The sequence below is a fragment of the Pogona vitticeps genome, chromosome 4 (assembly GCF_051106095.1).
Source record: "Pogona vitticeps strain Pit_001003342236 chromosome 4, PviZW2.1, whole genome shotgun sequence".
NCBI classification, from domain to species: domain Eukaryota; kingdom Metazoa; phylum Chordata; class Lepidosauria; order Squamata; family Agamidae; genus Pogona; species Pogona vitticeps.
Genome location: NC_135786.1, coordinates 162164101 through 162189938, shown reverse-complemented (window position 1 = coordinate 162189938; position 25838 = coordinate 162164101). Strand labels below are relative to the sequence as shown.

The 25838-nt window shown below is 41.3% G+C and overlaps 2 long non-coding RNA genes across 3 annotated transcripts in view; one reads left to right on the top strand and one right to left on the bottom strand.

Moving 5' to 3' along the window:
- LOC144589221 (uncharacterized) overlaps positions 1 to 25377 on the top strand; it is a 48759-nt gene extending 23382 nt beyond the window's left edge. Inside the window, exons 1-2 of one of the 2 annotated variants that reach the window (XR_013545204.1) lie at positions 1731 to 4215; positions 21076 to 25377. This is a non-coding gene — a long non-coding RNA (uncharacterized LOC144589221). Of the gene's footprint in view, positions 1 to 1730; positions 4216 to 21075 lie in introns of those variants that run through there. The other variant, XR_013545205.1, reaches the window with a different exon arrangement.
- Positions 1 to 25838, bottom strand: part of LOC144589222 (uncharacterized) — a 39168-nt gene that overhangs the window by 8803 nt on the left and 4527 nt on the right. The window lies entirely within an intron of this gene.

Below are 25838 nucleotides of genomic sequence, written 5' to 3'. Positions count from 1 at the left end.
TGCATCCATAAGTCAAAATGAATAAACTACCTATGAATTAGCATCTCTTGAGCTCTAATCAGAGAGCTTGTGGTCCAAGTTGGGAGGGATATGCAGAACTCCCCTGCTCAGACTACAGACCGCTTATGTACGTAATCAAATAAGTGTATGATTGGAAGAAACACTAACCCTCTAATTAAGTGTCAGTGGCACACATTCCTTATTGTGTGTTATCTTCAAATATTTTTCCTTTGAGAAGCATGACGACATTGCATTTTACCATGTCTAATAGCTACAAGGGACTGGAAATTTTGGGCAGGAGAAAGAACAGGCTTTCAGAAGAGAAGCAGATTTCTCCATCCTTCATGGCCTGCCCACTTGATTTCCCTCTTAGTCGCAAAGGACAGAAGGTCTCTTCCTTCATGAGCTGCTCAGGACATAATAGGCTGGTGGCAGTAGCAGAACATGTTAAAATTACTCTTGGGTACTAGACACACCAAAATCCCCAAAGACATATGGCCAGTAATAGTCCAAAAGTAACATTTCCAAGTCCTTTTCTTTTTAAACTGTTTTAGATAAGGGTCATGTGTGCCCTCTGCACATGGCAGGCTACTAGTAAACAAGATGGCTTTTTTGGTCACTCAGAAAATAATGACTATGTGCTGCCTTTGATTCAAGAAACGATACAGTACTTTGTTGGTTCAGCCATGACCATTTGGCTTCTGGCTTTGGAGGAAGAGGAGCAAAAGTAGCAGCAGTATGTTTTTTGGAGTGTGAACCGATCTCAAACATCATTTGGGTGTATTTGGGAACTGAAGAAAACTGTAGGGGGTAGGTTAGATTTGTTTTTTAAAAATTGTTTTGTCCGTTTGTTTTGAGGATCACCAAGTTGGTGGCTCAGAAATTAGCAAAGCAGTTTAATTTAAAGGGGACGTGGTGGCACTGCAGGCTAAACTGCAGAAGCCTTTGTGTGCTGCAGGGTCAGAAGACCAGCAGTCATAAGATTGAATCCACGCAACGGAGTGTGCTCCCATCGCTTTGTCCGAACTCCTCGCCAACCTAGCAGTTTGAAAGCATGTAAATGTGAGTAGATAAATAGGTACCACCTCAGTGGGAAGGTAAAAATGGCGTTCCCTTGTCATGCTGGCCACGTGACAACGGAAACTGTCTCTGGACAAGCACTGGCTCTGTGGCTTGAAAACGGGATGAGCACTGCCCCCTAGAGTCGGACACGACTGGACAAAAATGTCAAGGGGAACCTTTACCTTTTATACAAGACAGACTCAAGATACTTTGCTACCACCCCTACTTTGCTCACTCAGCCAAGTCATTGTTAACCAAAATCCCAGACTGGCACTCCTCATTTCTTACAAGAACAATTCAATGCACTACAATATAGTCACGTAAATAGCTAACTATTTGCTGCCTTTTCATAAAAATCTGCTGCCTGACATCTAAAATCTCTTGCAACTGCCTTATTCTGACTGATGGTGTGTATGCTTCACTAATAATTAATTATTGTTATTGTTGTTGTTGTTGCTATTAAACAACACCAGGCACAATCAAAATTGTAAAAACATTGACTGATATTATATAACAAATACAAGTTTTAACCAAAAACCTAAGTATCTGTTAAATATCGGCGCAGTAGGTATGCTGTTCCTAATATTGCTGTTTTTTGTAGCTCTGATGGTGTGATTTCTGAGATCTGCAACTACTTATAGTACTGTGTGAAATTTCTTGATATTGTTCCCAAGGTCCCAATGACTACTGGGACCACTGAGGTGTGCTTTTTCTAGAGGCAAGATGTTTCTTTTACCAGGTCTCTGTACTTTGTTAGTTTGTCCAATTCTTTATTTTCAGCTCTGGCATCCCTTGGAATTGCAATGTCAATGATCCAGACATTTCTTTGTTCTATTACTACTATGTCTAGTGTGTTATGTTTGGATCCGGAAATCCCACAAGGACTTCCTCATTTTCTGACCCTTCTCTACCTGATGTTCCCATGGGTTTTTGGAGGCCGGCAAGTTATATTTTTTACATAATCACCAGTGTACTAACTTTGCCACTCTATCATGTCTAACTTTGTAATCTGTGCAATCTTTGGACATTCACAGATGAGGTGTGACAGTTTCTTCTTCTTCTTTAAAATGCATCATAAAGTCAATTCTGAATTATACTGACATTTTTAAAGGTTTCCAAATAGCCAGAACTGGTTTCTCAGGCCCTCTAGCTTGTTGGTACATTGGTACCAGGCAGCTTGCCCAAGGCTGAACACAAGACTAGGAGGCACAAAGGAACTGAAGTCCTGGTTCTGCAGACAGGTACTCCAACCCACTGAGCTATCTCTCCTGTTCTCCACCAACACCGTCTACATAGAATGCAGCTTTTTAAGAGTGTCAGCTTCATGAGATATTGACACATTTGGCTTGAACAAGCTCATGTTGACAAGAGACCGCAGCAGCTAGCGGCCAGAAATAACAGCATCTTTCCTCTTTTCCCCTTTCCCTGAAATTGTTTGATACAATAAAATTACTGTTATGTTTTAATGCTAGACATTTTTCCGCCTCCTTCATAGTTTGTCATTTGTGAGACATGGAAACTCAGTGTGCAGTGATGTCTCACGTTTTGCTTTACTGGAATTGAGTAGGAAGGTGAGTGATAGAAGGTGATGGCAGCAGCAGTCCAGTGTTTTTTATTAACCTTTTTTCACTTGCATACCCCTTGGCAGCCCATTTCCATAACTTGCACCTTTCATATTAGCAAAATGTTTATAATGTAATATGGTTGTGGTTATCTCAAAGTTATATATTGCAATTGTAAATAAATAGCCCAATAATGGTACTAAAAAGCAGTGACTAATAAGGTGAACAGACACGTGTGTATAGATTTACATTCAAAATTCAAAAGATACCATGCATTCAAGCAAATACATCACAAAAGACCCAGGAGATCTCACTCATGGAACACTGCTCACAGAACTGATGGAGGCCCCCAGTTATATAAATACCAGTACCAGAGTGACAGCACTCGGATGCTTGTAAAGCAGAGGAGGGTGAAAGCTGAGCCTGTGAGAAGCACACTCCAAGCACACCTGCTGTAGTGTCATGTCTGCAACACACTGTTTAGAGAGGGACTCCCCACCATTCACCAAAATAACAAAGCGAGGGAACGGGGCTTGTCTTGAGGTTAAATAAAGGAGAAAACCCATTCCGCCACTTCTCATAAAGTTCAATTAATTTTGTTAATTCATTTTTTTTCCACATACCCCTAAATATCCTGGTTCAGTACCTCCTGGGGTTACATGTGCCCCAGGTTGGGAATCGCTGTTCTAGTCCCATACTCAGAATAGCTCTTCTAATGTACACATGTATTAAACTGAAGGGTGTAGAGCAGCAATCAGTAAAGAGCATACATATCTACAAGAATGATGCAAATGCAAAAAAAGGCATTAATTAAGTGTAGAAATAGATAAGAGTGGATTCAAGTGTTCACTAAACTCCCAGGGAAGTAGATCATTTACATTCAAACCCTTAACTGCATAATAAATGCCCAGATTCAAATCTCTTTAGACTGTGGCTCTCGGTAGACTTCTAAAAATGTACGCTTATGGAGTAAACAGAATGCCTAATAGCTTCCAGCGGCACATCAGATTTGTTACACTTATGGGAGGATGAGTTATCAAATATTCATGCCTCCAGCTCTTATGCAACACTAAGATTCCTCCCCCACAACCTGTGGAAAAAAATGAAAAGTTCACAAGATGTACAAGATAAAGAGACTGTTTTATCTGACATGGACACCAAGTTTTCTCTGTAGGTCCAGAAAATGTAGAGGGCACGGAGTGGCGAGCAGAGCTTTTTCACCAGTTCATGTAATAAGAATGGGGACGTTCTTTGGTAGTTGCATCCAAAGTTATAATCCTAACACAAACAAGCTCACACAAATAATAAATAATCCTTTCGAAATGAAAGGTATTGACTGATCTGACTGTACCTTTCATTTTTTTGCTATATATGTCTCTACTCCCGAATATTCCCTGAACTGAGAACTGCAGATTCTGAGCTTCTTGCTTTTTGCATACCTGGGGTTTCATTACCACCAACACTGTTGCTTAAACTGGTTTAACAATCTTTCTTCTTCCCTGCAGATCTTGGGAGGAGAGCCAAAGGAACCCACATCATTCACCCCAATTTTCCTTCGCAAATGTGAATGACTAATATTCTCTGGGACTCTGTGAGCATGTGCATATTTTCTATATATTCACAGAACATTTGCTATTAAGTGTCAGCAATGAATAGGCATCCAGTTGTTTTGCATTAGTGTCAAAAACTGACAAAAGCACCGCATAAAACTGATATAGTACGACAGGGTGCTGAGCCTTTCCCAGAAAAAAAATTGAGCTAGGAAGCTATAAATTGCAGGGTGTGTTGGCTAATTTGTCTGTATTCAATGGTGCAAAAATCAACTACTGTACTTATGATTTTAACTTATCTTTCATGTTCAGGTCCAAAGTGAACCTGGCAGCACCTCCAGAAAAGTTTAATGTGGAAGAGCATAGGACCATAATCAAGTTCCTGTTTCTCCAAGGGAAAGGTGCAAAGCAGATCCATGATGAAATCTTACAAACTATGGGTGACAGTGGCCCTTCAGTTAAAGGTTGGGTTGTCAATTTTAAAACTGGCCATTTCAGTGTTGAAAGTGAGAAACCCAGTGGAAGGCCTGTTTCTGTCTCTGTGCCTGCAAATGTGAAGCCATCCATGACATGATCATGGAAGACCACCGAATATCAGCCAAAAGTATTGCTATATATTTGAGAATATAATGTGAGAGAGTTGGTGCCGTTATCCACAACAACTTGGAAATGAGAAAGCTGGCAGCTTGGAGTCATCGGTGGCTGCTTTGGAACATTTTGCAAGAAATGAGTCAGATTTCCTGGACCAACTGGTAACTGGTGATGAGACATGGATCTACTGTTAAAATCCTGAGACAAAGTAACAGTCTAAGGAATGGAGGCACGGTGGTTCCCCTAGGCCAAAGAAGTTCCGAGTGCAAAGGTCAGTGCAGAAGCAAATGGCAACAGTTTTTTGGGATAAGAAGGGAGTTCTGCTGGTGGATTATGTTCAACAGGGTTCAACCATAATTGCAAAATATTGCTGTGCCTTATTGACGAAGTTGAGGCAAAACATCAAGGAAAAACATTGAAGAAAGCTCTCCAAAGGTTGCATGCCAATGCCTCATCACACACTGCAGGTGAAACAATGGCAAAACTGACCTCCTTAGCCTTTTCAAGTACAGTGGTGCCCCGCATAGCGACGTTAATCCATTCCAGGAAAAACGTCGCTATCTGGAAACGTCGCTATGCGGGGGAAACCCCACAGGAACGCATTAAACTCCGTTTAATGCATTCCTGTGGGGACAAAACTCACCGCTAAGTGGGAATCCTCAATCCAGCCGCCATTTTCGCCGCCTCAGTAAGCAAGGAATTGGCGTGAAAACGCTGCAGGAAGGTATTTTCTGGCAGCCATTTTGGAACCGCCAATCAGCTGTTCCAAAACATCACAATGTGAAGATCGGTAAGCAAAACGCTTACCGATCATCGCAATGCGATGTTTACCCTATTCAGAACATCGCAATGCAATCGGTTTTTTGATTGCAAAAAACGTGTTGCTATGCGGATTTGTCGTTAAACGGTGCGCTCGTTAAGCGAGGCACCACTGTAATGCCCCATCCACCCTGTTCTCCTGACCTTGCTTCTTCTGACTATTATCTGTTCCCCAAACTTAAAAAACACCTAAAGGGTCAACGATTTGGGACTGTTCTGGAGGCAACTAATGTTGCAAATGAGGATAGATGTTGCAAGTCCATTGACTTCCTGGGGGAATATGTAGAATAGTGTGGCATTTACAGCTTCCTAGCTCTATTTTTTTCTGGGAAAGGCTCAATACTTATCAGCATTGCCTGGTAAAACCCAGAGTTTGGACATTCATGTTTTTAGTATGTTTGTGAAAATGTCTCTGGCTCCAGTGCAGTGCATTTCTCTGATTCTCACTCAAATTTGCTTTCCTCCATTGTTTCTGTTGATACAGGAGTCTTTGTATTTTTCTTTTGTATTGAATGTTGTACCTTTTGGGGCCCATTTTTCCTAATGTGTGCACTCATTTAATATTTCTCCTAATGTACACATTTGCCCATTTAACCAAATTTGCACAATTTCTCCAGTTAACTAAAGGGCATTGTGCATATGTTTTTCAACAGCACACATACCTGCTGACTGTACTTTAAAATGTGCAATCCATTTTGTCCACACATGGTTTCTCTGAAATGCCCAACAGACTTTACAAATGTGCTAATTCTCAAAGAAAGGTGAGTTTCTTCTTAAATGAATCTCAAGAGGTGCAAAAACATTGCTTTCATCTTAGGAAATTCCTCAGCAAATTGATCTGGAGAATGGGAAATCTGAGAGTAGTTCATACATAATTGTGCTGATCAATACCACTTGATTATTAGTAAGTTCTGCCACTGTTCCATAATTGAAAGTTTACTTAGATGTGATTCGGAAGAGGAGGGTAGTTTGCAAATGTAGGAGTCTGTATGCATAGGAAAAGACAGTCCCATTAGGGAGTTACAGATTTTACCATATCAGCAAGTCAAACTTCTATGCATTCCCAGTTGAATTGAATCTGCAGAAAGGCAATGTTCTGCCTTTTGGGAGGATTTTCTGAAAGCATGGAGGAGAATCTGAAGCGCCAATCCTTCAATGTCTCTTCTTACTTACAAATCAAATCTCCTTGTGTTGGAGAAGAATGAGCCAAAACTTCCACCCAACACATACAGTACAAGAGACAAGTACTGGCAAACTCAGAGTATCATTGAAAGTGACAGATAGAAGAACCCCCTCAACCAATTCCACAGAATGCTGAGTGGCAGGGAGGGGAAGAGATGACATCCGAGTGGGAGTGCAGAAGCTAGAAAGGGAGGAGAGAAGAAAGGAGGGAAGGAACTGAGAGGAAAGGAAGTAGATGCAGTTCCCTACATAGGAACAGGCCTGTGGAATTTTACTCCTTCTACTGAACTGGCCATGAGAGCCTGCTCATGTCCAAATGCTGTGTGTTCACTGGAAATAATGAAGGACCCTCTTGTCTAATCCAGCGGTTTTTAAATTTCAGCCCTTGGATTTATTTATTTTTTAGACTACTGTATAACTATTAGAAACCGTAGCCAGCATAGTAAATGGCCAAGCTTTCTGGGAGTTGTAGTGCAATAAGGCCTGCCCCGCCCCCAGGTTATGGAATCACTAGTCTAATGTATTGCACAGACTGCAAGCAATCTATAAGTGAAAAGTACCCTGTGGGTTATCAGATAAAACCTTGGCCTGGCATTTGGTAACAGACTATGGAAGGTTACTTTTTTAAAAGTCACGGCTGTCATTCTGAGCCTCCTCATTCGTTAGCATAATGGTAGCAGGGTTCCCCCCCCCCCCTAGATTTTAAAACAATTGACATAGTTACTATAGCACCCATCATCCCTAACTGGATCAGAGTCCAACAACATCTAGGAAAGAGGTGAGGTTAACAGAAGGACTGCTGTGTCTTACTTATGGCCCACAAGCTGTGACCTGCCCTTATGCAAGACTCCACTGTGAGGATCCTGTTGTTTGAATCAGGAAACTCAGGAAAAGTCTTCAGGGGCCTTGATAAAAAAATTCCAGAGCTGCAATAAGCAATTTTAGCACCTGAAGCAAGTGCTAGCATCTCCCATTCACTCCACCCTGAGGCAGAGGCCCAAGCCCCCACCCCCCCAAGAAAAGGGGGAAGGGGCCACTCCCCAGAAATAAGGAAAGTAAATATGGCTGGCAGGTGCTGCCACTTATTTGTACCAGTGGTACAATGAAGGTACTGTACATTGAGGCATGTCATACCGTAGTTACAGCCCTGGATAAATCTATGCTGAGGATGCAACCGCTTCCACTCCTTGCCTGCTGTGACTCTCCAGCTCCTGAAAGCTTTCTTCTCTTCGTTTGATGGTCAGCTTTCTTCTAATTCCCTGGGTTACAAAGGATTCTTGCTTCTCAGTTTACAGCTATCTGATTTGACTGCAACCATCTCAAGGAGGTTATCTGCCCCAGTGAGAGGTTTATGATTATTATGTTATTCCTAGAAAGAAAAGATTTACCAAGAAATAAAAAAAACAAATAAAAAAATTAAATAAAAAATAAATTTACAGCTGTCAATTAGGAAAATCTTCAGGAACTGAATTTCTCTGGGCTGGTCTGCATTGACATTTACATCATGCTGAGTCGTCGTTGTTTAGCCGTTTAGTCGTGTCCGAATCTTTGTGACCCCATGGGCCAGAGCACGCCAGGCCCTCCTATCTTCCACTGCCTCCCAGAGTTGTGTCAAATTCATGTTGGTTGCTTCGCAGACACTGTCCAGCCATCTCATCCTCTGTCGTCCCCTTCTCCTCTTGCCATCACACTTTCTTAACATCAAGGTCTTTTCCAGGGAGTCTTCTCTTCTCATGAGATGGCCAAAGTACTGGAGCCTCAGCTTCAGGATCTGTCCTTCCAGTGAGCACTCAGGGTTGATTTCCTTTGGAATTGATAGGTTTGTTCTCCTTGCAGTCCAGGGGACTCTCAAGAGCCTCCTCCAGCACCACAGTTCAAAGGCATCAATTCTTCGGCGGACTGCTTTCTTTATGGTCCAGCTCTCACTTCCATACATCACGACAGGAAAAACCATATCTTTGACTATTCGGACTTTTGTTGGCAAGGTGATGCCTCTGCTTTTTAAGATGCTGTCGAGGTTTGTCGTTGCTTTCCTCCCCAGAAGCAGGCGTCTTTTAATTTCGTGGCTGCTGTCTCCATCTGCAGTGATCATGGAGCCCAAGAAAGTAAAATCTGTCACTGCCTCCATATCTTCCCCTTCTATTTGCCAGGAGGTGATTGGACCAGTGGCCATGATCTTAGTTTTTTTGATGTTGAGTTTCAGGCCGTTTTTTGCATTCTCCTCTTTCACCCTCATTACAAGATTCTTTAATTCCTCCTCACTTTCTGTCATCAGAGTGGTATCATCTGCATATCTGAGATTGTTGATATTTCTTCCGGCAATCTTAATTCCGGCTTGGGATTCCTCCAGTCCAGCCTTCCGCATGATGTATTCTGCCTATAAGTTAAATAAGCCGGGGGACAATATACAGCCTTGTCGTACTCCTTTCCCAATTTTGAACCAGTCAGTTGTTCCATATCCAGTTCTAACTGTTGCTTCCTGTCCCACATATAGGTTTCTCAGGAGATAGACAAGGTGGTCAGGCACTCCCATGTCTTTAAGGACTTGCCATAGTTTGCTGTGGTCCACACAGTCAAAGGCTTTTGCATAGTCAATGATTACATCATGCAGTCAATGGTAACTAATGTGAATCATACTATCCCAATAGGAGAGTGTTTCCTGCAGTATTTGCCAGTGTAGTTACACGCTAAGAGCCATGATGAACAGAACCCTGTCATAGCTTGTAGAAGAAGATTAATACTGCAAATCAGCAATCTTTCATCATCCAAAATGTCAGTGTATTTTCTATCTTATCACTGTAGTTTCATACGCCTCTGAGGCAACTGTGGCCTTCAGTTTGACAAAAAGAAAAGGTAAGTCTTTTCTATTTCCTTCTCTTTTTTATCAGCAAAATTTCAAGCATTTCTCACAAACTAATCTAATCACAAAGAAACAAAAGAAAACAATGCAAACAAACCTTTGTACATGGTTCAACAACTCTATTAATGAAAGACTTTTGGGCAAAAAAATTAATTTTTGCAAAATGAATGCAGTTTTTCAGAGACTGTCATATACAGTGGACCCTCGACTTACAGACGGCTCGACTTACAGACTTTTCGAGTTACAGACTTCTCTGGCTGCAAAATTTAGATTCGACTTGCTGCCAGAGAATCGACTTACAGACCAGAAAAAAACCAAAATGGAATAAAATTAGAATAAAAACCACTGGTTATGGGATTAATCGGTTTTCAGTGCATTGTAGGTCAATGGAGATTCGACTTACAGACTTTTCGACTTGCAGCCACCATTCCAATACGGATTAATTCCTTAAGTAGAGGGTCCACTGTAGAGACAAAGAGAACTATTTGAATAGAAGAGAACAATAAAAAAGGGGGGGATCTCTTCCAGAAGATCAAGAAATCAAAGGGAAATTTCTGCCTGGATTAGAAATGCTGAAAGATCAACAAGGAAATTATATTATCTGACTAAGAGAAAATAAAGAGAAGATGGAAACAGTATACTGAAGACCTATATGGGAGAGAGAAAAGGATGACAGATTCCTTTGAAGGACCATCAGTTGTAGACAGCAAAGTAGCAGTTGTAGAAAGTGAAGTGAAAGCTGCTCTGATAATATTAGGAAGAAGTAAATCACCAGGGGCTGATGAAATACCAATAAAACTAATTCAAGCTACAAAGACTGAATCTGTCAAAATCCTAACAAGAATATGCCAACAAATATGGAAAACAAGACAATGGCCCACAGACTGGAGGTGTTCAATATAAATTCCAATCTCCAAGAAAGGAGATGTCAAGGCAGGCAGTATTGATAAGACCATTGCTCTCATTTCCCATGCAAGCAAAGTGATGCTCAGGATGTTGTAACAAAGACTTTTACCTTATATGGAGCAAGGAATGCCTGATTTTCAAGCCAGATTCTGAAAAAGAAGAGGCACTTGAGACCAGATTGCAAATACCCACTGGCTACTAGAATGCACCAAAGAATTTCAGAAGATCAGTCTATGCTTTGTAGACTACAGCAAAGCATTTGACTGTGTGGATCATGGGTTGCTCTAAAAGAAATGGGTGTGCCTCATCACTTGAGTGCCCTGATGCAAAACCTGTAATATGAACAAGAAGCTACCGTTAGGACAGAATATGGAGAGATAGAATGGTTTCCTATAGGCAAGGGTGTCAGACAAGGGTGCATTTTATCCCTTTTTCTGTTCAGTCTGTAGGCAGAACATATCACACAGAAAGCTAGAGTAGATTCAAACGAAGGAGTGAAAATTGGTAGAAGAAACATCAATAATTAAAGTTTCAGAAGAGTTAGAGGTTAGCCTGTGCTAGCATACCAGGCAAAAACAAATGGAAAATAAAAAACAAACAAAAAGACATCGTGGCACTTAAAGGCTAACTGCTATATTTCAACGTGAGCTTTTGTGCACAAGTCCACTTCCACAGACAAGTCTACTTGCCCAGTAGTAGTCCCACTCTTATGAGTGAAGAGGACTTGTATATGAAAGCTCACATAAAACAACAGCAGTTAGTTAATAGCAATGGTTTTGACGCTTTTTTCTTTTCTTTATTTGCCCAATAATTTAAGATGTGCAGATGATGGAAAAAAGCAGCAATGGTTTGAAATGACTTTTCGTGAAAGTTAAAAAGAAAGTGCCGAAGCTGGAGTGCAGATGAACATTAAGAAAACAAAAATCATCTTGTTTGCTTTGTACAGTGCACATAAGAAATAAAAAGAGCAGTGCTCAGTTTATCTCATAGTGGCCAGTTAGAGGGCAATGAGAAATGCAGCTAGGAGGACATAAGTACAATAGCATTAAACAGATAAAATCCAACATTGCATCAGCAGATCTCTGCTTGTGCAGCATCACTTTATACACTTCTCTGTTCTCCCTTGCTGTTCTCTGTATTGTAAGGTAAAGGTAAAGGATCCCCTTGACAATTTGTTCAGTCGTGTCCGACTCTAGAGGGCAGTGCTCATCCCCGTTTCCAAGCCGTAGAACCAGTGTTTGTCTGAAGACAGTTTCCATGGTTTCAAGGCCAGCGCGACTAGACACAGAACGCCATTACCTTCCCACTGAGGTGGTACCTATTTATCTACTCGCATTTACATGCTTTTCAAACTGCTAGGTTGGCAGGAGCTGGGACAAGTGATAGAGCTCACTCTGCCGCGTGGATTCGGTCCTACAACTGCTGGCCTTCTGATCTTGCAGCACAGTGGCTTCTGCAGTTTAACCGCAGCACCACCACATCCCTTCTCTGTATTGTACTTCCCCCATATCTGTTCTGGCCTTCATTAGTACTTAGAAAAGTTACTTTGTTGGAATATGAACTCCCAGATTCCCTGAGCCAGGATGGTAGTCAGCAGTTTGCAGTGCAAACGTAAAATTTCCAACTCTCTGCAGAATCTACTGAATCTGGCATGTTTTGCTGAAACACTAATGAAATATGTAGGGAAAATACAAGAAAATAGCCCTCACTTACACCAAATATATAATGAACTATTGAGAAAATAAATGCTGTATATATTTCCATAACAAGCCATGGTATTCTGGTGCAATCCACATTTAATTTTAATGGCTCATTCACTGCAGCACTACACTCTTTAGTATTGCTGTGACCATTGTTCAGATCACTGCAGTGGTACTCGGTTCTAAAGGAACACTAGCTACAATCACCTCATGTATTTTCCTATGGAATAATAATAATATAAAGAACTTGTTTTGTCGTGACAACTCAGCAGGCCTTTCCATCTGCAGTTTTAAATTCATCACTCTTTGATTTGTTGAGCCTACTCCTGGCATGAAAAAGTACAATGTGCATGTGTACAGTATTTATTTTGCAAGGCAGGTAGCCTTGCTAGGCAAAGTATTTGGACTTATACAAGAACCCTATTGGAAGAGAATACCAGCACGGGTAGCACACAGTCTGAACCAGTGGGGAAGGACAACAGGAAGGCAAATCTTCCTTCCTTTCTTGGCACTTTTAAATCTGAAGGAGGGCTGGTACTCTCAAACTCCTCTTCCTCCTCTGTAGTCATTTCCTGCTTCTTTTTCTTCTTCCATTTCGGCTAGGGAGACAACATTGCAAACATGGGAGCCCATTCTTCTATAAATAAGTTTGACAATGGTTTTCCCACAGAACCACTATCCACACTGTTAATAAACAGTGGGCAATAAACACAGTGTTTCTATTTTGCTTTATTGCCAGTCTCCAGAGTGATTATTCCTTTGGTTGTTGTGGGTTTTTCAGGCTCTTATGCCGTGTTCTGAAGGTTGTTCTTCCTAACGTTTCGCCAGTCTCTGTGGCCGGCATCTTCAGAGGACAGCACTCCTTTATTCCTTTAATCGCAAGCTCAGCTCCAGATCTCTGCAGTAAAAACATGTCAGCTTTCCTTACCATAAGTCCAAGACAGCAGGTAGCCTGAATCTTCTGTTTTTGGGGTTTCTTTTTCTGGTCTCACCTCCATGCAATCCAGCTTCCTGGTGAACCTTGCCTTTCCCTGATCCCATATGTGTGCATGTGTGTGTGTGTGTTTGTAGAAAGAGAAGGGGAGAATGAATGAGAATTTGCATTTGGATTCCTGCTGATTGGCAAAGGGGTGGGGGAGTGAGAGGTTGTGAAAGGGTATCTGGAGAGACAGGTGCAGAGGATGAGCAGGAAGCACAGTTTAACCTGGATTCTGGTCATGTCACCTGCTCCTGTGTAATGTGTATTAGCTGACTTGGATTCCAAGCTTATATAATACCAAAAAAAAAAGTATCTAATCTTGTGGAAGCTGAGACATGAGATAAAACGTACAGTTTCTATTCTGCCCATATAATTTGTATGAGAAAAAGAAAACTTTATGATTGCCTTTCAGTACGTTTAGCTAATGAGTGAAATCACAGCAGTGACATCACATTTTCAGAGCGTAGAGTTTTAAAACTGTAGAGAGACCCAGCAGTGACTGCATGCACACAAACACACTGAGTCTAGCCACACCTGCCTATGCTAACCCAGGTGAGTCTGGTGCAGACTAAATGACCGCTGAGGTGCTGAAAGAGCAATGTTAGAAAGAAAAGGATGAAAGATAGAGATTTGTGGGGAAGCAGAAAGAAGGGAGTGGTGTTGGGGGCAGGTAGAACTAATGGGTGTCTATACCAGGTGCATTTGCTAGTGCCAAAGTGAGGCCCCCAGGAAAGTGGCCTTTCGCAGCTGGCTTGGGGAAAATTCCAGCACTGCCACAAGCCAGCTGCTCAAGGGCACTTTCCTGGGGGGCGCACTTTGTGGGTGTAGAACTCAGATGTCTGAAACCTAATCTTCACCAAACTTGGAGGACTTGGTGGAGGAGAGTCAGGGGACACTTCTTTGCAATGTGGGTGTCTCTAGGAGCCTGGGGGGCATTTTATAAGGTTTTAAATTCAAGACAAATTTACAATTTGATTCATCAATTTGTCAGAAATTGACTGGGAGATGCAGGAAAAATAACAGGCAGTACTTCACATATTACATACTTAAAGTGGAATTCATGTCACTACCACAAAGTGTGGAAATGGATGCTGGTGTGTAGACAAGCAGGCATGAAATGAGGGATCTGTTTGAGAGGAGATGCGTATATGAAAGATTGGCCCTTCTATTGGAAAGACAATTTGTTGCAGCAGGTTTGTAAGCCATCTCCCCCAACCCCAATGAGGAAATTTTTGTTGGAAAAGAGAATGAAGTCAATCACATAACAAGCAACTTTTGTATGTAATTTCCAATTGTAATGCAATAACAGGAGAAAGCCCTAAGGTGGCAGTGGACAATAAGTGATGCAAGAGCTGACACAATATATAGTCTGGACCAAAACTATTGGCACCCTTGCAATTCTGTCAGAAAATGCAATCTCAGAAAAATTGTTGCAGTTGCAAATGTTTTGGTACTCACATGTTCATTTTTTTGCATTGGAACAACACAAAAACACAGAGAAGAAAACTCAAATCTGATACAATCCACACAGAAACCCAAAAATGCACTCGCCGAAATTATTGGCACCCTGTCTAAACTGTAAGAAATAATTGCTTTTCAACCATGTGATGCTCCTTTAATTTGTATTTAGACACACCTGTCACAAGTAAGACGTATGGGCAATATAGTAATCACACTTTGTTGTTGTTTATTCATTAAGTCGTGTCCGACTCTTTGTGACCCCATGGACCAGAGCACGCCAGGCCCTCCTGTCCTCCACTGCCTCCCAGAGTTGGGTCAAATTCATGTTGGTAACTTAAGTGACACTGTCCAACCATCTCGTCCTCTGTCATCCCCTTCTCCTCTTGCCCTCACACTTTCCCAACATCAGGGTCTTTTCCAGGGAGTCTTCTCTTCTCATGAGATGGCCAAAGTATTGGAGCCTCAGCTTCAGCACTTGTCTTTCCAGTGAGCATTCAGGGTTCATTTCCTTCAAAACGGATGGGTTTGTTCTCTTTGCAGTCCAGGGTACTCTCAAGAGTCTCCTCCAGCACCACAATTCAAAAGCATCAGTTCTTCCGTGGTCAGCCTTCATTATGGTCCAGCTCTGACTTACATACATTGCTACTGGAAAAAACATAGCTTTGATTATGCGGACCTTTGTCAGCAAGGTGATGTCTCTGCTTTTGAAGATGCTGTCTAGGTTTGTCATCGCTTTCCTCCCAAGAAGCAGGTGTCATTTAATTTTGTGGTTACTGTCCCCATCTGCAGTGATCATGGAGCCCAAGAAGGTAAAATATGTCACTGCCTCCATATCTTCCCCTTCTATTTGCCAGGAGGTGATGGGACCAGTGGCCATGATCTTAGTTTTTTTGATGTTGAACCACACTTACAACTAGTTAAGATGGAGAAAAGTTGACTCAACCTTTGTGTTGTGTGTGACACTGAGCACGGAGAAAAGAATGAACTGTAAAGAGTTTTCTGTGGATTTGAGAGAAAAAATGTGGAAAAATAATCTCAAGGCTACAAGTCCATCTCCAGAGATCTTAATGTTCCTGTGTCCACTGTGTGCAATATCATCAAGAGCTTTACAGCCCATGGCACTGTAGCTAACCTCCCTGGACATGGATGGAAGAGCAAAATTACTGAAAAATTACCATAAAGGGTTGTTCAAATGGTGGATACAGAACCTAGATTAACTTCCCAACAAATTCAAACTCATCTGCAGACACAGGATACAACAGTTCCAGCTCGCACTATCCATCGCCATCTGAATGAAAACGGACGCTATGATAGGAGACCCAAGAGGACACCACTACTGACACAAAGGCATAAAAAAGCAAGACTGGAGTGTGCCAAAACATATGTGACAAAACCACAATCTTTCTGGGAGAATGTAATGTGAACAGATGAGACAAAAGTAGAGTTTTTTGGTCAAAGACATCATGGCACTATTTACAGAAAAAGAAATGAGGCATTCAAAGAAAAGAACACAGTCCCTACAATCAAACATGGCGGAGGTTCAAAGATGTTTTGGGGTTGCTTTGCTGCTTCTGGCACTTGATGCCTTGACTGTGTGAATGGTATCATGAAATCTGATTATTACGAAAGAATTTTGGGGTGCAACATAGTGGCTAGTGTCAGAAAGCTGCGTCTCCACCAGAGGTCATGGGTCTTCCAGCGGGACAATGACCCGAAACACACTTCAAAAAGCACTCAGAAATGGTTACAAAGAAAGCGTTGGAGAGTTCTGAAATGGCCAGCAACGAGTCCAGATCTGAATCCCATCGGACACCTGTGGAGAGATCTCAAAACAGCAGTTGGGAGAAGGCATCCTTCAAATCTGAAGGCCCCGGAACAGTTTGCAAAAGAAGAGTGGTTCAGAATTCCAGTAGAGAGGTGTAAGAAATTCATTCATGGTTACAGGAAGCGATTGATTTAAGTTATTTTTTTTCAAAGGGGGTGCTACAAAATATTAAGCTAAGGGTGCTAATAATTTTGGTCAGTGCATTTTTGAGTTTCTGTGTGGGATTGCATCAGATTTGAGTTTTCTTCTCTTTGTTTTTCTGTTGTTCCAATGCAAACCAAAGAAATGAACATGTGAGTACCAAAACATTTGCAACTGCAACAATTTTCTGAGAGAAGGGTTGCGTTTTCTGACAGAATTGCAAGGGTGCCAATATTTTTGGACATGACTGTAGAGTATTTTGATGCTTGAGGCACAGTAACAAGTAATACATTCTTCTCAAACTTGTGTTGGGATAGTCTTTTTACCTAAAAGGTGAAGTAAAAATGCTTCAGAGGAATAAATAGACATTTCCCTTCCCTGCTCTACTGCAGACTTGCTGTGCATTTAAGCAATCCTATATCTTATACATGAAATGGAGCTATCTGTGTCTAGCCTCACTGAGCTACCCATATTAAAGACCAAGAATCATTCATACTTCATGGCCATACTGCTGCTAAAACTGAACAGTAGAGGAAGGGCAGCCAGCCAGCACAGATATCTTATTACAAACAGGTGAAGTCCATATTTGCTTCAACATAAGGAAAAACTGCATTCAGCGCTGCAGAAAGTTGTCACACTGAACTTTGCTCAAGGGGCATTAACTGTGGGGAAATACTACACCAGTGGAAATCCCCTTTATGCTAACAGGCATGAAGACTCCAAGCCTTAAAACACCACACTGTGTCATGAGGAGGAATGGCCCATGTAACTGAGAAGATCAGCTCCTCCCTGCGGCTTGTTATGAGAATGTCAGCCTAACGCTGCCAGCTGTAGGACACAAGGGAATTGTCTGCATAAATTCCACATCAGGCAGTTTGGCAAAATCCACAGAGATGAAGTGAAGGGAAAATAAATGCATGTATTCCAGCAGAATGAATCAACATCTTTGGGGGAGATTTCTCAACATGAGAGTGGGAATGCCTGTCAGGATTACTAATATAATTTGAGAGACATTCTTAGAGAACACTTTAAAAAACCCCATAAGGTTGAGTTTGGAAGAGGTTCCTATTTGAACTGTAGTCGAAAAAGGCAATTTTTCTAAGACATGCTAGGAATTCATTCTTAAAAGCAAAAACTCTAGCTTGGCAACTTACACATATATTTTCTAAATTATCTTAAGATATTTTACAGAAGCCAGCATAATGCACATGGCAGGATTTCGGTGAATTGCTGCAGGTTATGACATCAATATATACACTCTCTTGTGTACTAAGTCACACAATTCAGTATGCAACAGTCTACATTGACTTCATAGCTTGCAACAGTTTGCTGCCAACATTTTTTCCACTTGAGTTCTGCTAGGATTTTGGCCAGAGGATTTGGAGGGAAGGGGCAGAAAGGAAGAATTTGTATAAGCTGCTTACTATGTGGTATGTATACTGTGGCATAAATGGTTCTGATTTCCAGAAAGGATTTCATGATCTTGTGGTGCATTTTGCTATTGAAACCACTTCTAACAAAAGTGAATACTACTGCAGTTATAAATCATCTGTATTTGGGTATAGGCATTAGTTGCAAATACATGTGTGTTACATGTTAATACATGTTACTTATCTATTGCTTGTACAATCCAATAGAGATGTAAAACTAGTCTCATATCTGCAGGTAGGATGATGAATTATCTGGTGATGATGGTAAAGAATTTCCTGGGTCTTTCAACAGAGTTGAACAGCATTGGGGAGGACTGTTTTCTATAACATCAAAGAATAAAAATTGTCATTTTGCAGTCTGCCCCCAAATTAGGATGGCTGCTGCTTTAGTAGAAGGTTTGTTGACATATTTTAAAAATAACTGGGGGGGGGCATACATGCTTTGCTTCTCAAAGGGGAAAAAACAAGTTAGTATGTTTTAACTCGATATACATTTGAGTGATTACACAACATACTCACAAGCCTGGATTAATATGACAGGGAATCATTTTTTTTCTGTGCACCAGCAATATTTTTTGGCCAGAGATTCATTTTTATTTTTAAATTGTTGTTATCTGGTACAGTACAAAACAAAACAGAGCTTTGCTCTGGCCAGCAGCTGTTTCGCATGGTGGAGGGATGCTGAGAGAAGCCGTGGGACTGAATCTCCCAGCTGGGAGGCAACCCCCCTCCACAATCCCTCCAACAACAGGCTAGTCGCTGGACCGTTGGGAAGAGGACCGGGAGAAGAGGCAGGGCAACCAGGATGTTCCTGCTCTCATTGCCCTCACGTTGGTGCTTTCTCTGCCATGGGATCCAGGCACAAGGCTCCCGGGCCCTGCGCAAACCAGCTGATGGGTGCCCCAGCTACGTACTGCTCAAAGATGGCTTCTTCCCAGCGGTTAGCCAATGGTTGCAGTGATCAGGGGGGGCCACCTCAATAGCTGGGGGATTCAGCACTATGGCATCTCACCACGCAATATATCTCATTTTAAAGGAAATGCAGGAAGCGATTCAAACACCACATGGCCATCATATGATTATAAGTCATTTTGTTTTAGAACACAGCTTGTTGTGGGGTTATTATGAAGCATTAGCAGGTCCTTTGCCAATTCAAGTGCCATTTTTTTCATCCTACACCATTTTTTTTCCATCCTATTACGTAAAATTACCAGGTGAAATAATTTTTGTGGGAAATAATTCTGGAAAGGGAGGAGTCAAATGAAAGATGGTCCCAAATGTACCAGTGGAGGTGGAATATTTATTTTTCATCACTCTTTCTGACAGATGGAAGTTGCCTGTTCATACAATTTAAGAGAAGCAAGCTATTTTGATCAGCACTCTAAATTTGGCACTGCTACTGTGATTTATTATCCTGTATTATCACTGTATCCAAACAGCCTAACATTTATCACAGTCAAAGAGGAAGTGATAGGATGCTTCTCCAATGGAAGAAGGCCCTTTGGCCACAGTCTCTCATCACTTTGAACCCATTTTCATTGTATGTATGCTTTTTAGTTGCTCATTTTTGGGCTACTTACTTTATACTGTTTAGCATAAATCAGACTTGCTTAAGATTCATTTTTAAACTATGCTTATGGCTAACTATATAGACTTTATGAAGTAACTTTTGCATACCAATGGTTAGCAATAATGTATCATATGTATATTGGATGCTGATAATCTCTCAATTGACAATGATATCATCATTTGAATCATCAAGTGCTTCTCTAAAGATATTAACTTCTCAACTATTAGAGCAGTACAGCAATGGAGCCAATTACTTTGGGTGGTGGTGAACACTAGGGGCATTCAAAAGAAAATTGGACAACCATCTGTCAGATCTGCTTTGGGCTCCTGCCTTGAGCAGGGGGTTGGATTTGATGGCTTTATCGTAACCTCCTTCCAACTCAATTATTCTGTGATTCTAAATTCTCAGAGTACAGAGCACAGATTAGCAAGATTATACATCCTTATTGTACTCCTCTTTGTATCTTTATATATTTAGAAGAAGTGGTTATGTTAGTCGTGCTAGCATATCAGGCAAAAACAAAATAAAAATAAAGAAGACAAAAATATTGTGGTACCTTAAAGGTCTTAAGGGTCATTGCCAGGTGTGAAATGCCACACTATTAACAAATTGTGCCCAAGAAATAAACAGTTTCTTTGTTTGGGGGCCATGTATAAATGTATAAATATTTGCTCTGTAGTCCCATTCTTGTGTCTGAAGAAGTGGACTTGTCCATGAAAGCTCACATTAAAATGCAGCAGTTAGTCTTTAAGGTTAGCCACAACCTTTTCATCTTTTTATTTTTTAATTTTTGTTTTGTGTTTGCCTGGTATGGTATCTTTATGTGCTCTTCCATCTTGTAGGAAACTTCTGCTTAAAGGTTGTAGCTGCATTCTGTTCCAGTGATGTGCATACACTCCTGGCAGGAAGCGACAGCTGCCAGCAGGCAGGGTAACACCTTATTCTGTTCTTTCGCTTAGAGGTAGAGCATAAGATCAAAGAGTGATTTCAGCCAATCCTAGTTACAATTAGGTAACTAGTATCCTATCTGTCTCTCTCACAACATACTGTACTATGTAAATCATGTTAGTTAAGTAAATAAAAGAGCTCTCAGGGCGTTGCCTGTAGGCTCTGCTGGCTCGGACATCTGTTGTTGATTCCTTTGTTCTCTCTCGAAGTCAATTAGCCTTCCTTTGTTCCGTGATCACCCACACTGATTTCTCACTGCAGTTTTTTGGTTCTGGTAATGATTGCCAATTATACAGATATATATCGAATCAAATTCTCTGTTTACTAACAGCTCCATCAATTTCCCATGTGGGACTTTATCAAGGGTTTTTATGTAGTTCTAAGGAAAAGGAAGGAAACTGGGAATTGTAGTAATACTAAGATGGAATCTGTTAGGTTCTGTGTAAGATGGATTTTAAAAGAGATGTTTTTCATGATCTTGTTGTGCAGAGTTGTTTGTCAAAGTCACAAGGTCGAACAGTCCATGAGAAGAGGATGAAACAAAAGACCAAGATAAGACACCTTGAGCCTGGAACATAAGAACTTCGGGCAGTGATCAGAGTGATCTGAGTTACACCCACTTGGACTTAATTGGTTGACAGCTTGAAAGTGTAATGAAGAAGGAGGTCCTAAAGAAATGTAAAATGAGAAAGTTTGTGTACGTAAAAAATTTGGTTTGGTGAATATTGTGGAATGTGAGACACAGAAGCTTGTTTTTCTTTAGAAAGAAGAAGGGGGGGAATAGCCCAGCTTCTAGATGCCAACATGTAGGGGTGTAGAGCAAAGATGTTGTAAAACTTAGCTGTTTTTATTTTAACTAGAAATTGTAAGTTTATTTAAACATTGCAACGGATGGATATGCTCAATGCATATGCTTTAAAGCTACAATTGTATGCTAATGAATCTATTTTCTTTTCTTAATAAAACAAATATAATTCTTCAACAGAGGACTAGTATTTTGCTACAACAGGACTATATCTAAATCCAGTGTGGATAAAAGAAAGGTAACAGGAGATCTTAATCTCTTTAGGGAGACGGGGTCGTTACTGTAGTCAATTAAGCAAGCACATTCATGTCCTGGTACAGTACCTCTCTCAGGTACATGCAGGGAAAATCATGCTTCTCTGATTCCTACTCCTCCTCTAATCCTACCTGCATTTTTCCTGCCCCTTCTATGTACTTCTTACTAATAGAGCCATCTCTCTCTCTCTCTGTGCATGTGCATCTGTGTGTGTAAACTTAAGTAGAGGTCATTTAAGCAAGTGGTTCACTGTCATGACTAATGGCAATGAATTCCATTTAGAACAACCATAATAACAGAAACTGAACACTTTCAAAATGTAGTTTTCTAAGCTTTGTTCATACTCCTGCATATGACATGGATGCGCATAGGATCTCTGAAAGAAAATTCTTAGGTTTTCATAGATAGTTGAATTAATTGTTTGTATAACCAAAGAAGGCAAAAGATAATGAAGAGAAAGGACAACGGTGGTGCCAGAAAGATATAGCAAAGTGTTAGCAAACAGGGGGAACAAAAGCACCCAATATCTTTGGAATAATGAACAGCTGTCAGTAATTTGTCCAAATGTTCTGCTTCCAAAGTGAATAGCAAAGTTAGAGAATTAGCAGGCCCACACTCTCATCCTTGCATATATTACTGAGGTCAGGACAAGATGCTCAACTTGTACCTATAGGTAGTGCTCCTCCCAAGTGGTAAAAGCCATCTGGTTGTAAAATCAAATTTGAAATGAAGTGTGATTGATCATTAAAATGCAAAACCTGGTTTTCTGATTGCTTTGATATCCATAACTAAACAGAATGCAAAAGCAGGAATTATTTACAAATATCTGTAAAAGTAGGAAATATGCATTGCCCTAAATGTGTGTTTTAACCTGGATGTTCCCCTTCAGCTTTGAAAATGTTATTGGCCATTAGCTATACATCTGGAATATTTGCAGCCTTAAGGTCTAGAGCCTTGTTTTGTTTCTTTGAATGAAAGCAGCAATTGCCAAGAGCAAAAGTTGAACTTTTTCTGCATGTTTGCTCTGTTGAAGACTATGCAGGGACCTGATTTCACTTTCCTGAAGAGAAGGTGAAGCACCTGGCAGTATCCCTTCACACATTAATTCATCACCAGTGTGGCCAGTTCCTATCACAGGTCGGATGCAAATTAACTCTGATGTTTGTGGGGCCATAAAATGTTATCCTCTCCTTTAGCCCTACAGGCTTTAAAAACATCACAATTCCAATGTTGTGTTCCATTTAACCAGACAGGATCATGTTTGACTCTTCTGACAGCCTGCCAGTTCCTAGAGAACAACGCAAGTGTGAAGACACGACTGTATTAAAGAACCATATCCCCCCATTGACCATAACACAGGTGACTGGCAGATGTAATTTTAGTGTCTCTGACAGGGCCACTTTAGATTTTACTGGCTTTTGTCGGTTTACATCACAGAGCTCTCCTTGTTTAAATGCAGTGCATTATTTTTGGCCTGTGTGACTCAGAGAACTGAGTTTCTCACACAGCGAAAGCTAAAGTATGTGTACATTATTGCCTTTATTTTCATGGCATGGGAATTGCCGCTGAAGGGACTAATAGTCAGGTACGGGGGGGGGGGAGAATTTGCTTCTTAAATTTGCAAATTAGGAGTAAACGATCAAATAGCTTCTCACAGCTTTAGATCGCATGGTTCCTGCTGACTTTAAATGGGAGTTTGTGCCATGAAATCATAACATTCTTACAGTTGCATAGTACCTTTATGGTGGGAAATAATCAAACAACCCCACATGCTTAAATCACCGAGGTGCAGCCTACTCTGTGAAAATAAAATGGGCAAGGGGGAAGGCAAGGTTCCGGTAGAGGCATTTTATATTTGCTAGAGGAAGTGTGGAACAGAGGCTAACTACGACATGCTAGGAATCTGAAGCAGGTTTAGACTGCCAGACTGGGGAGCAATGAGATGGGTACTCGTTCTGCTATGTGGGCCACATTCACCACTATCTCTTTTGATCTTTATTCAACCAACTAGTATTTATTTAATATTCAGTTCCATTATTGGGGGAAGTCTTTTCTCGTGTCCCCACCAAACATACCTCTGAGGGTGACAAATCCAAGAGAAGTCCTCCCTTGATCATTTTAAAAATCCAGCAGAATTTTAAAGGGAGATGGAGCCTTCCAGGTAGCTTGGGCCCAAGACCCTTAGGGCTTTATATATGGCACCTTGAATTGTGCTTGGAAACAGACCAGGAGCCAGTGGGACTGTTGTCACAGGATGGTTCTGTGATCCCTGCAGCAAACCTTGGTTTAAAATCTGTCTCTGGCATTGTGGTCTTTTCATCTATGGTCACTAGACCTTGCTCTGGGAGCACATAGACACAGGGGAAGTTGGAGTGGTCTGGTTTGTGCTTGAAAGGTTATTTTAGTACAGTCTATTTTACCTCTCTTTATCTCTTTACACATAGGGACGTGGTGGCGCTGCGGGCTAAACCGCAGAAGCCTGTGCTGCAGGGTCAGAAGACCAAGCAGTCGTAAGATCGAATCCACGCGACGGAGCGAGCGCCCGTCACTTGTCCCAGCTCCTGCCAACCTAGTGGGTCGAAAGCATGTAAATGTGACTAGATAAATAGGGACCACCTCGGTGGGAAGGTAACAGCGTTCCGTGTCTAAGTCGCACTGGCCATGTGACCACGGAAGATTGTCTTCGGACAAACGCTGGCTCTATGGCTTGGAAACGGGGATGAGCACCGCCCCCTAGAGTCGAACACGACTGGACAAAAATTGTCAAGGGGACCTTTACCTTTACCTTTATACCTGACTAGCCCAATGGTTTTTCCTACTTTCTTCAGTTTAAGCTTGAATTTTGCTATGAGAAGCTGATGATCGGAGCCACAATCAGCTCCAGGTCTTGTTTTTGTTGACTGTATAGAGCTTCTCCATCTTTGGCTGCAGAGAATATAATCAATCTGATTTTGGTATTGCCCATCTGGTGATGTCCATGTGTAGAGTCGCCTCTTGTGTTGTTGGAAAAGAGTGTGACTACTCAAGTTGGAAGGACATGATTTACAGTTAGATTGGCTTGCTTTTCTATGGTACAAAAAAGATACAGCATAAAAGTTTCAATTTGCATATGATAAGAAGAACCCTACTAGGGACTTGGGAAAAGATAATCCATCTGATTTACCAAAAAACACCAGGCTGGGTATCACCCATAATCTGTTACAAAAAAAATATACTGCTTTGTAATGTTCCACTAATCCCAGAATTGTTTTTACTGAGCATTATACCAGATAATATAGATAAGACAAAGAACTACCTAGTTATATATAAAGTCACTGCAGCCAGAATTCTTTATGCTAAGAACTGGAAGAAATTGGAGATACTGAAACAAGTGGAACTCATTGAGAAGATATGGGAAGAGGCAGCAATGGATATTCTATCGGAAGTGTTGAAAGACTGTCCACTACAAAAGGCAACTGAATGATGGGATTTATTATATAAATTCCTTGAGTCACCAGATAGAGCTTGAATAACATAGAATTAAACTAAGATGTAACTGTAAGTTGAAACCTTGGAGGGCAATCAAATTGTAAAAAGGCGAAAAGTTGACTTGATATCGCAACATGAACAGATTGGATGACAGTACATTTTGTGTTCTCCTCCTCCCCCTTCCCCTCCATATCCCCCTCTACCTTTTATACTCCTTACCTTATCCCTAGTTTTTAAAAATAAAAAAATAAATGTTAAAAAAATAATGGCAGAGGAGGATGAAAGGGGGGAAAGGGTTCTGTAATCAGCAGTAGTCCCCAACCTTTTTCAGTCCACACACCGGCTGAGGAAGGTTGGCATGTGTGAACAAGCGTGCGCTCTCTCTCTCACACAGGCACGGGTGCACTCGTGCACATGTACAAATGGCAGCGTGGCACTCGTACAGGTATGCTGGAGCATGCGCACAGCCGCAAACGGGCTGTGCGGGGGTGAGTGGGGGGGGAGCGGGAGGTCTGTCTCAGTGGCCCAGTCCGGCTCAGGCCACGGACCAGCACCGGGCTGCAGACCAGGGGTTGGGGACCTCTGCTGTAATGTGTGAATATTTAAAACGTGCCTTCCTGGGATAATTAAATATTTCTGTGTGAAGGAGGACAGCAATTCAAGTGCCAGGATGAACCGAAGAGAAATTTGTTCCATCTGGTCATGCCCTTAAACTAGTTTAATA